The 12,239-nt window shown below is 39.2% G+C and overlaps 1 pseudogene; it reads left to right on the top strand.

The window, feature by feature from the left end:
- The window catches only part of LOC116782771, a 78,656-nt pseudogene that overhangs the window by 11,580 nt on the left and 54,837 nt on the right, over positions 1 to 12,239 (top strand).

The raw sequence follows: 12,239 nt of genomic DNA, 5'->3' as shown, positions 1-12,239 counted from the left end.
AGGAGTTTAGGCTTGTCTCCTTCAGCGTTATTGTTGGGGGAGAAGCAGGAAAGGGGGACTGAGAAGGGGAAAGGCTGGGATATGTACAGTTATCAGATCAGTGGATATGGATGTCTTCACACTTTATATCTGGCAATCACTTAAATATGAGAGAGATTTGTTTTGTTCTAAATTATAGTGAGTAAGTAGACAAAGCATCTCCTGTTTGCTTATTAACCAATCATATTGGTTATTAAGATAACTTTCTGTCTTGGTGCTGGATAGAGGAGGGATACTTCAAAGTAAAGGAAAAGGCAGAGAAGCTCTTAAATAGGCTGTCCTCTTCTGTGGCTGGATCAAGCTCTCAGCTGTTGCTGCAGACAGTGCTGTACTGTGCCCCTGTTCCTTGGTGCTTCCAGATTAAACATTTGAAAAACTGTAATCACTGTTTGTTCCTGATTGCAAAATGGAGGTGACCTTCAGCCTCACCTACCTTTGCCTTATTCCTTCCAGCATGACACAACCTTATCTTTGGATTTTACCTTATGTCCACCTGAAAGTAGTTGCTTTTATTATCATGTCTTTCACTCATTTTTATTGCAAGATAGCAATATTCAGTAGTGATGTGCAAGTATCACGATCTTATCTTCTTGTTGCCTAAATATTCTTCTTTGTATTTGACTTGGAGATCAATTAGAGAGCTAGAAATAAACTCTGGTATTCTGAATCCTAATCCACTTTTTGCTGCTATATAAATTTTTCCTGTGGTAATTGCCTGAGCACTTTCAGTTATCTCTGAATTTCTTCTGGCTTGTATATCTCTAGCAATGCAGAAACTAAAAAGATTATGACATTTTCCACTGTAGCTATACCTTGGGCAACATTTTTTGTGTGCGTGCTTGCCGGGGTTTGGAAGTTGTTAACTCACTTTTCTACCAATGGTTTCTGTGTTGCCATAGTTATTACACTGTCTCCTTGCATTGGCTAGCCAAATGACCAATCCCTTCCTTGGCCCAGCAGCCTTTATAAGCTGCGGGAAATTTGAATAAAGGCTCTTCTTCGCTGCTGGATTCCCTGCGTGCTACCTGGTCTCTGTCTCCTGGCTTAAGTACCTCCGCCACCTGTCCTTGCCACAAGGGACGGGTGGCGGTGGTGTGATTCCACCCCTGAAAACCTTCACAGAGCGGCCAGCAGTGGCCCCCCAGAAACTGCAACACATGCTCCCTGAAATATTTGCTTTACCACCAGTTTAGCAGGGGAAAATAGAGAAGACATGGGTTTTCGGCCCAGATCCTTTTTGTGGACCAACTCATAGTGTAGCCCCCAAACAGCTGCAGTTACACACCAAGAAGATAAAAATTTGTGGCAGAAAGGTGAGACTATGTGGGCAGGAAAGAGGTCAGGCATTCTGAAGCCAGATTCATTGCTGAAGCCAAAGTGTTTTGTAATTAACAGCTGCACACCCAGGGGAAAGTGGATTCACTTCAGTTGCTATTTTACAATAAGCATTGCTCTTTTAACACTCAGTTCAGGATGTTTTTTGGAAAGAGCAGTGGATTCTCTTTCCTTCTATCTTAGAGGGAAAAGTTAGCTAAAATTATTAACAACATAACTTCTGGCAGGGTTCAATAGTTTTTGGCTCTCAATGTGGTACAGATAACCAGAAATATTTGGGCATGGGGCTCAGGGGAAATTTTGCTTCTTGTATATTTTGTGGCATTAAGCAAACACAGTTTACAGTAGATAAACTCTGAGTTTAAAGCTTGTGGGTTATGTTTCTCAAGAAAAATTTTTTTTTTTTTTAGTTTCATTCTACCTAGGATAATGTTACAGGGGGATTTTATTGTACTCCAGAGCATGAGATTTTCAGGAAACTTCACTTTATTTTTACTTAGACCATTGGATTAATTCTAAAGGTGAAATTTGCACTGTAGATACCAGTTTTTTCTTGATGACTGGCCAAAGCTCATGGTTGATATTACAACAAAAACAAACAGTATACTGTGCCACCTTTCATTCCCAGCATGTAGAACATGCTGGCTGTCTTGACTTTACTTTTATTGCCACACATACGCAGTGAAATATGCATATATTACCTTAAAGCAAATACTCAGTATATCTTTTCATTTGGGAAAATGGAGGTAGGGAGAAAAAATAATAAAATCACATTGTCTATTTTTAGTTTTAGTGAAGGATTGGAGTTAGGAAGAATATAATGCAAGATATTTCGATGCTGCAGTAAATAAAACAGATGTTTTTCTACTTCAAATTAGGCTACTTCTCTCGGAATTTCAACACCTTAAACATTAGATCCCTTTAAGTTCTTTGGAAAAACAAGGATATTGTTACAGCTATTGTTAAAAATAGCATTATTAATGTTTTTCTTAGTACACAGAGTACCTACATATATGATTGTTGTAGTCCTGTTGTAGTCCCTGCAAGAGTAGCCTGCAGGTGTCGATCTTCTGATGCCTAGGAATGGCTACGGGGATTCTCCCTCTTCCAGACCCAGTTTTTGCAGCACCCTGTGAACCACCCCTTGAAGCCTGGGTGGGTTTTGACCCTGGCATTTCTCCTCTCAGGAAATACCACCCGTGTTTAGTACAGACACCTGGTGAATTTGTTAAACTGTAGGCTAGCTGTAGCAAGACCAAGAATAAGATTAAGGTTCAAGAAGAAGAGAAGGAAGAAGAAAAAAGAGTTTGAACAGTAAGAGGAGCTCAAGGTGAAGCAATTTAAGGCAGACTGACACCTGACAGTTTCTTCTATCCCCTACCCCCAAGATTATACCAGTTTAGGGGGTTTTATTGCAGGCAACCCTTGACATGTGCCCTTCCTGCTTCTTGCCATGTAGATTTTTATGCATTTTATGATCTCTTACTTTGTCCAGATCCTAATCATAACAAAAAGCTGTGTAACCCTAAGCTTGGGCTAGGGAAATAATATCCTCACAGCTTTTAATAGATTGCCACCAACCTGTTGACCCCTTTTTGTTGGCTGGAAGATAAAATTAAAACATGATATTGCTTTCATCCTTGCTGCTTGTTGAGGAGTCAAGCAGAAAATTCAATTACTATTACAGCTGCCAGATTATGTTCTGTGCTTGTGATTTGTTGTTCTGCAAGTTGTTCTAGCTCGGCATCAATTTCCACAGTTTTACTTATATAAATTTACTTATAAATTATCTCAATGTACATGGATGCAAGTTGACACTTAATAAGTGAACATTCAGCAAAGCTCGGGTTCATGAAAGTGCTCATTAAGGCCATCATGTCATGTTATTTGGATGTAACTTGAGTGCTGAGTGCTAGTGGTAAGTGAAGTACATCACAGAGGTTTCTGCTATGTCTGCCAACACCAATGCACACCTGCTTGCTTCCACTCCTGTGAGGTGTGCAAGAAGGGATCAGCTTCAAATTAATTAGCTGAATTACCTAAACCACAAGGAGAGATTTATTTCCTGTATAGAAATTACTCTGAGGTATCGGGTTTTGTGAGAGAGGGTACAATAGTTCATGTCACTGGCAGGATGGTCAGGACATTTTTTCTCCTTTCTTTGACTCAGGTTAAGAACTTACTGGACATGAACATCTTGGCCTTCATTCTGACCATCCTTCTTGATGTGTTTGGAGGTCTTCTAGGAGCTTTCTTTGTTTCCCTAAATATAAAGGTTAATAAAATACGTATGCTGTTCTTTAATTCAATTCCAAAATTATCCCCTAGAAAAACAAGCAAGCTGTTGGAGGCTGTGCTTATCCTAGTAAGTAAATAAAATGTTTCTCTTGATTCTACAATATTTACAGTGGCTAATGTAGGTCATAAATTGCTGGATTGAAAAGTGAATCTCACCTGCTGGTACTTGATAATTGCAACAAAGTACAGCAAACATAGAGATTTCCAAAATACATATGTGTATTTAATATTGGTGGTTATATGAGAATGGAGAAGATATTTTTTGTTTGTTTGTTTTAGTTTGGTTTTCATGCTTGAATTATTTTACCTCACTGCTGTTTCACTCTGATGATACTACATCAGCTTAGTGATATGTAGCAGTTATGTTGGTGTGCTTTTCCATTTATTTGCAGTCTATGGAAGGCTCAAATGTCCTGATAAAACATGATGGGGCCACTTTATATCTAGGCTTTGGAGTTTCTGTTTAGTGTTGTATGGCTTTGGGGAGGGTCAAGCCATTGGAAGAAGAAGGGTATAGGCAAAATATAAGGGATAGGTGCAATTTAGGAAGAATTTCTAACACAAAGCTAGAACTGGTTTCACTTAGGAAGACTGCAAAATGCGTTCTCAAATGGGTTAGATTTTTTTTTTTTCCCCTTCCTTCTGCATTTCAGAGGAAGTCCCAGGGAGAAGCTATGAGCAAGCTCTCTCTCTCCTGGGTATGCACAGAGATAACATGTTTGCAGACGTATTTAGGGCCTCCTCGGGCCAGAGGGGGTGGGGGAGGAGAGAAAGAAGATACAAAAGGCTTAGAGAAGGCAGAGCATTGCCTTTTTTCCCTGGAGGCCAGCGGCACAGCATCATTGAGAAATGGTCCTCGCATCTGAAATAAACATATTTTTTAATCCTTCTACTGCCTTGGCATTCTTGGGAAGAATACCTGCCTATGTTTTATCTTACAGAGAAGGTTCCTATATTTTTATCATTTTCATACTTTTCAATTTTACGCTTTGGTTATAACTTAAGTATTTTGTTATGAAGAACATTGTGAACTTAATAGTCCTGTAAAGACAGGCTGAGAGAGTTGGGATTGTTCAGCGTGGAGATGAGAAGGCTCTGAGGAGAACTTGTAGCTTTCCAGTACCTAAAGAAGACCTGCAGGAAGCCTGGAGAGGGACTTTCACAAGAGCATTTAGTAATAGGACAAGTGAGAGTGGCTTCAAACTGAAAGAGAGTAGGTTTAAATTAGATATTAGGAAGAAATTCTTTACTGTGAAGGTCGTAGGGCCAGGTTGCCCAGAGAAGTTGTGGACTCACCATCCCTGGAAGTGTTCAAGGTCAAGTTGGATGGGACTTTGAACAACCTTGTTTAGTGGAAGGTGTCCCTGCCCATGGCAGAGGTATTGGAATTAGATGATCTTAAAGGTCCCTTTCAGTGCAAACCATCCTATGATTAAATTTGAAGGAAGGAAACCTTCAGAACTTTTCTACTGCACTTTTAGTAAATTGTGCGAATTTGAGCTTCTCTGCAAGTTTTTCCAGTGAATACCTGGTTGTCATAAGTTTCCTTTATTTCCAGTATTTTTGATGAAGTGCTTCTGAGGAGTTTTCTGATCCTTTGAAGTGTTGAGAGGACCTGTCTTTAGCGAAACTGATACACACTGAAGCCCCTTTCTTCTGCCCTCTTTTAGGCAGACTTGCCACTGTGTATTATGTATTCACATATATTTTCTGTAAATACTGTTGTGTACTTTCTCTTCCCTCTCTCCTGGAGAGAGGGCTGCTCGACTGTAAACCAGTGAGTTGGCCATGTATATGCTCTCCTCCTGTCAGCCCCAGGCATTCCTTCAGCAGCTTCTACTCCAAGCCAGCAAAAAGATGTAAGTTTCAGGGAAAGGCAATCATCTTGACTTGCATTAACAGCATGGATGATACTGGGAAGAAAACAATTAGTATTTTAAATATGAGAGGGGAAACTGTTGTAGCTAAAAGTGTAAATAACCATAGGTCGAGGCACATGGCTAAGTCTCTGTAAGCTCTCCACAGTCTTCCCATTGGTTTGCCTCTCTATACATAGGGTCGGAAGAGTTCTGTGTGTGCTCTGGCAGTCTGCCTCCTCCTCTGCCTAGTCCTGCTCCTTGCTCAGAACAGCAACCTACTTGTTGGGTTCTCTGTTGGCACATCAGAGGTGAAATCTGACCTCAGGTAGGAAGAAAAGAAGAAGGAGGGATCCTGGTGAAAGGACTGTGCTGGAGCATGCCTGTGGCTGTCGATGACAGCTGAATTTCAGCTCCTCTTAGCGGCAGGATGTTGGCAGCTGTGTTGGCTCAGCATCTGCTGAGACAAGACACCCCAAGGAAGCTAACTTCAAGCTTTTTGTTTCCATGTTTGAAGGAGTGAGTAAGGACTGTAGGAAAAATAGGATTTCTCGGCTCCAGGGAGAACCTTTCCTCTGACCAGCCTTCTTGCATTGTGCTACAGCTTTAATCCCAGGTCTTGCAAAGAGTTTGTGGCTTTGTGCTGTTGAACACTGCAAAGAGACATCCTAACCCAAATCCAGTTTTCAAACCAGCAGGACGAGGAGCAGAGTCCCACGTGTGACTCCCATTAGTCCTGTAGAAAAGCCATGGTTTCCAAAGTACCTCTGTTTACAAGAGGTCGGGTTTGTAACAATTTTTATTTTAACAGTTTGGAACTGGAGTGCTGTGTTTGACAGCTGTTTCCCCTACTATTGGGAAAGCTTTGGCTTTCTCATCGTACATTACAAAGACGTTGCTAAACTGCTTAAGCATGTAAAAACCACTCATTACTCTTTGGAATGAAAACCAAAACATGCATCAACAGAAGCCAGTAAGAGCCAGTATGTTAGAAGACACTATAGGATTAAATGTAAGATCAGCTAGCAAAGATTTAGTGTCAGATATAAAGAAAGCACCTCCTAAGAGTTATTTTATGTTGTTTAAGAGTGGTGTCTTACTGACTCCAAAAGTTCATGGGGCCATTAGCACCTTGCCAGATCATACCTGAAACTGGGAGAACAGCATGTGTTTTGTAGGGCTGTAGTGCTTACAAGAGCTCTTCTGTTTATATATTTTTGCCTTAATCCTGTATTTTTTTTTAATACTGCTTTTTTACCTTAACTTTGTAGCATGAACTCTTATTCAGACTGTTTTTCCTTTTTTCTTAGCTCTAGAAGATCCTACTCAGGTCACAGTCCTTATTTTATTATAACTTGGCAGAGGAAGGCAGGAAAGAAACTGTTTGATCTGAGAGAACTATACTTTTTTTAAAAAAATAAACTCACATAATCAAGCAACTGAAAGAAACGATGTCACAGTGACTTTAACCAAAAATAATCTTGTTTAAACCAGTTTGCATTTAAACTTGGAAAGAACCCATCATGGTATCTTCCACACCCACAACATAACCCGGAGTACCATTCCTTTGACTGGAATTGAATATCTAATCTTCAGCCCATAGATTAGACAAAGCTGTCTTCCTAAGTGCCCTTCTGCTCCTTGGCCTTTATTTGCTTCTCCTCAGTTCATCACCTTTCTCTCTGTGAGGAAATCACGATGTAGATAATGTTTTGCCAAGAATCTGGCAGAGCTATCTTTCTTCTCTATTTTTTTTAATCACGTTGACTAATGCTTCTGTTCCAAAAGCTCAGTGTTTCCATGGGCAGGGTGGACAATTTAAGAATATATGCATATATACTTAATATATAAGCTGTCAAAACTTTAGAAGGATACTTGAGAGGATTATTTTCTTTTCTACCTAGCTGTGAAGATAGGCTACTGCTTTAAATATGTAGCCACTGGCTCCAGGCTAGCTGTCCTCCTAGCTCCCTTTGGACTTCGAAGCTTTGGCAAAAAATTGACCTGGGTTTGAACTGTCCCAGAGTCAAGTTTTCAGAAATAAAACCTGACCTGAGCTTTGTGAAGGCTGAACTACTCCCAGTTACATCTATCTGATGTAGATGTGTTCTGCCCATAAGCTTATAATCTTTGAGATACAGGGAAACAAAGGCTTGAGGTAGAATTGTCTGACAATTCATCACAACTGCACAGAGATGAATCTCAGCTTGAAAGTTTCTATAAATGTGCTATTTGAGCTGTTTTATAGTGATCCACAGAGTGCATGAAACTTTGTGCTTGGAAAATATATTACTACTACGGTTGTGTGTTCCAGTACTTTTTCTCCAGATGTCTTCTTAAATATATTCTAAAATTTTATTTTTTTTTTTAAACTTTGGGCATATCTTCATTTATACAGAAATGTAAATTAACCTCAATTAAGATAAAGAAATGAACATTAGTTTTTAATGAAATATAACTATGTTATATTGAACTATGTTGCATTGAAAAATAAGCATCACTGAAATGTAGTCATCTCATGAAAAAATTCCCTTTGCTTTTGGTGAATGCAAAGTGGCCATTGAAAACACCTTCTGCTGTGCTCTATTTCAAATGTTTTTGGTTTCATTCATGCTTCCTTCAAAATGGATATGTGGAAAACTAGAAGGACCTGATAAAGTGTCTTCACCCATTTGGATTGCAATGTCTATGTCTCTACTGTGTAGCATCTAATCAACTTTAGGCTTTATAGCTGTCTAGTACTGCTAGGATGTCTAGGAACTTCTTTCCATTGATTAACTAAATATTAGTCCTTTCATAACATCTTCCCTATGAGAGAAGAGAAGTAATAAGTTGGCAAGGTAGAAACAAGTATTTGCTGTTCATACTGACCAGGGACTTCAAATCTGCATGAGTAGGGAGGAATTTAAATTGAAACAGTGGACCGTTTCTGACACACAGCATAATTTTAAGTACCAACCAGAAAAACAGGTCCTTAATGAAAGACACAGATCCTGAGCCCTTGCTGTGCTCAAGTTGCAGTCAGGGGCCAGCAGCCTGCAAGGAACTCTGTCTGGCTGTGTTTCCACTGCCTGCCGTGGGGGCATGGTGGGGAGACTGTCCATTGTAGAGGATTCCACATGCTTCAAGTCCTTCTGGAGGTGCGGGGGGTCTCTGATGGCCACAGAGTCAGAAACTGATTATCCGGTTGCAATAGCTGAGTCCCTGAAATTAGACTGAATGAATCTAGGCTTACTCACTGCTTATGAGCAAAGGGTGATCTTTTGGGACACATGAGCAAGACAAAAGGACAGAGTCCTTGTGGTAACTGCTGGCATTAGTTGGTTTAGACACTTTTTTTTTTTGTCTGTTTTTACATCTCAGAGTAGTTTACATCTCATAATGCCTGCAGGTATGTATGGCATACACTGTTACAGTGTATTTACTATATTTCTTTTCTTTCATTCCTGTTGTGAGAAGCTACCAGATGAGAAACAACTCAGAAATGTAAGTGGGGAGGATCACTATGAGCATATATATGTGAATACAGTTATTAACTGTTTCTTCCAATTAGCTGTTACAAGGATTTGGGATGGAAAATAGCCAAAGGTGTGTCAGAGCGGAGTGTTTAAGATGAATTCATGTAGAGACAAAAGACATACTTATCTTTTAATCATTGAAATTTAATCACACTTAAACTTCTCCAGTGAGAGGCATTTTCTATTATGTCAAATTAAAGGAAAAAAAAAAAAGAGAAAGAAAGAAAGAAACAAAAGGGAGCTAAAAAATGAAAAGAGCCTGAAAAAATGGCTGTATGTATCACATGAGCACTTTTTCAATTTAGAATCCTGATTTTGCTTTTAAAGGTTTATAGGCCTTTTAGATAGGTATATTAGCCTATAGGAGACAAGCTGTTCTTGAACTGGAAAACTGGAACTGGAAGCTGGTGAAAAACCTTTGTTATTCTCAGCTCCTGTTGGCTGCTATTGGCTGAGTCCTCTCTGTAGGAACATGAATAGGCAACCAACCCATCAGGGGCTACAGTGGAAACTGTAATCCCGGGACTTAAAATGGCAAATACTGGGTTAATAAACAGGTAGGGAATATATGACTGAATGGCTAAGGATTTTGTAGGTTATATTGTTGAAGAGCTCCTTGAATCTGATCCAGGTTTTGCAGTACAAGTATCTTTCTTGAAAAATATGTATGAGGAATCCAGAGGAAGTAGAAAAAGAATTGCTCAGACTGAGGTTAAATGACAGCTTGATTTCACAGTCGTCACTACCAACTTGTAGTTTTACAAATTCATAAATCTGGAAAATTTATGAACTCCTCCTTCCAAGGGGACAACGTCATTTATATGTTGCTTAAAACAAACTTTAAATACTGAATAACTTGCCATTGGTGATTGGACTCTTAACAGCTTATTTAAGTATCTAGAAAGCAGACATGCTTTCCCATGCTTGCCACCAATTCTAGCCTGTTATTTGACTTGCAATACCTGATTCAGTATTGTTTGCTAGATTATGTATTTACATATTCTTTATAAAAGCAAACTTTGTCACTTGGTACCAGGACTTGTTGTCTATGCCTATTTGGATTGTTGTGGGAAGAGCCTTTTTCCTCACCCTGACATCCTTTTTTATTTTAAGGACTAAATGCTAGCAAAATGTTATTTTTCAAAACAAAACTATTTTTGCTCTGAAGGAAAAACATCTGAAACCACGATAATTTCATGGCGCTTTTTTTCTGTTTCTGAATCAAAAATAGTCATGCTGATGCAGCCTAGAGGCTGAATGGTCTCAGTGCCAATTTATTATTTGGTGTGCCTACAAGTTATAAAGAGTATATCCTGTTGAAAATGGATAGATCTGAAAAGGAATTAAGCAGCAAATTGTTCTGGGTTTTGTAAGGCCATGCACATGCTGAAAGTAGTGACAATGTCTCTAATAAGTTTGTAGTAAGACTAAATGTGGAAAAGAAGCTTGTTCACTATTCTTCTGTTCTTAGGAACTGAAAAAGGGAATTATGATTGCAGTTGTAAGACTTTGGTTAGGATCATTTAGATTTGGCTCATCTCAGCATGATGTGAAATAGTCAGTGCTCCAGAAGCAGATAAATATCATTACCCTCTTGAGATCCAACAGATTAGTAATAAGCACCCTTGCTACTTTAAGAGATCCAATAAGAATTATATAACCAAAAAAAATAATTGTAAGATACTGAATTTTATCTTTTGTAGTGATCCAACTCAGTCAAGTGTATGGTTTTGCTCTTAAACTGTGATAGTAAAAGACCTGCATCTCCAGATGGGTCTGTATATGGCTATGCCAGTATGACAGCACTTCTATCATAGTTTATCCTCATACATGTATACTGAACAGTTCTTTCAGTAGTGTTTTGTAGCACTTGGAGAAGCACTTGGATTCCTTGGAGAAGGAGGATTAAGAGGTCATGGGAAGGCAAGAGAAGGAGGTAGAGAAGCAGTGGGCTTCTTCCATCAGCAAGTCTCAGTACTGCATATGCATTCCTGCAGTGTGGCAGTGCAGTCCTCCACCAGGGAGAAATCTGTCTCTACTAAATATACTGATTTCGAACAGAAAGAGTTAGTGGTACAAAACCCCATGTGTAAACAAGTCCTACACCTCCATTCGCTGTGTTTTGTTCTTCTTGCTCAACCATTTGTACTTTAATTGTAAAACAACCTTTCTTCTGTTGTTTCTCTCTCTGTTATTTTGGCATTGCTGCAAGCTTCAAATTGCTTCTCAGTTGTACTGTTTTTTGTGTATACAATTCTTTACTGGTAGCAAAGACATATGTATAGAACTTGAATCTTTGATATAAGTGAGTTACACAGTCATATGACTTCTAAAGCAGGACAGAGTAATCAGGTTTTTATTTTTTTATTGACTATTATGAATTTGGAATATATTCTTGTTTGAGTGGTTGGAATAATGTAAAAAGCTAATACAAGATTGGGAAGTATCTTATGTCCCTTTTGTTGCCAATCTGGGGTCTGGAAGAAATTTTTAAGCACTAGATGTTGGCTGCATTTTAAGTTTTCCTTGTAGTTCTGAGTGGGAATCAGGTGGGTCAAATAACAGAGATCTCCTGCTCTTTGTTCCAGGAACAGAGTTTATATTTTTACTGTTTAGGTTGTGGTGATGTCCGAAACATGCTGGAGGCTTTCCAAACTGGAAGAAGGAAGTCATACCTGCTTGGAGAGTTCAATTGTTCCAGATGACAGAGATTGAGAAAGTGTCCAGGAATAGTAGTGCTGTACAGAAATGCTGGTTGTGGTCAGCATGATAACCGGCAGTCTATGTTGCAAAATGTTGAAATAACTGGTGCCAGTATTTACCAAAGGAGAGCTTTAAGAACATGTTGGACAAACATCTTTTAGGTGTGGTTTGAGTATAGCCTGTGCTGCTGTGAAAGAGGAGACCTCTAAGTCCTTCCAGCTCTCCATGGCGCTCTCCAGTGCAAAGCTTTCTAACTACAAATGCTTCTATCAGCTTGGAATGCTGAGCTTACCCACCAAAGTGTTTACTGTCAGCAATGCTTCATTTTTGGTCAGATAATCCTGTTTTATAGAGATACAATGTTGTGTGGAGAAAGAGATCAAGGCCAGGTTGTGCATTTTAATAATTTTTTCCCCTTATTTTCTGGGTTTAGGCAGCGTAAAGTGATTCCTTGTTTGGGGAATTTTGAGTTTTGGCATGAGGAAGTTTA

This window comes from Chiroxiphia lanceolata, chromosome 1 (genome assembly GCF_009829145.1).
Source record: "Chiroxiphia lanceolata isolate bChiLan1 chromosome 1, bChiLan1.pri, whole genome shotgun sequence".
NCBI lineage: Eukaryota > Metazoa > Chordata > Aves > Passeriformes > Pipridae > Chiroxiphia > Chiroxiphia lanceolata.
This window is presented reverse-complemented; position numbering and strand designations above follow the sequence as displayed.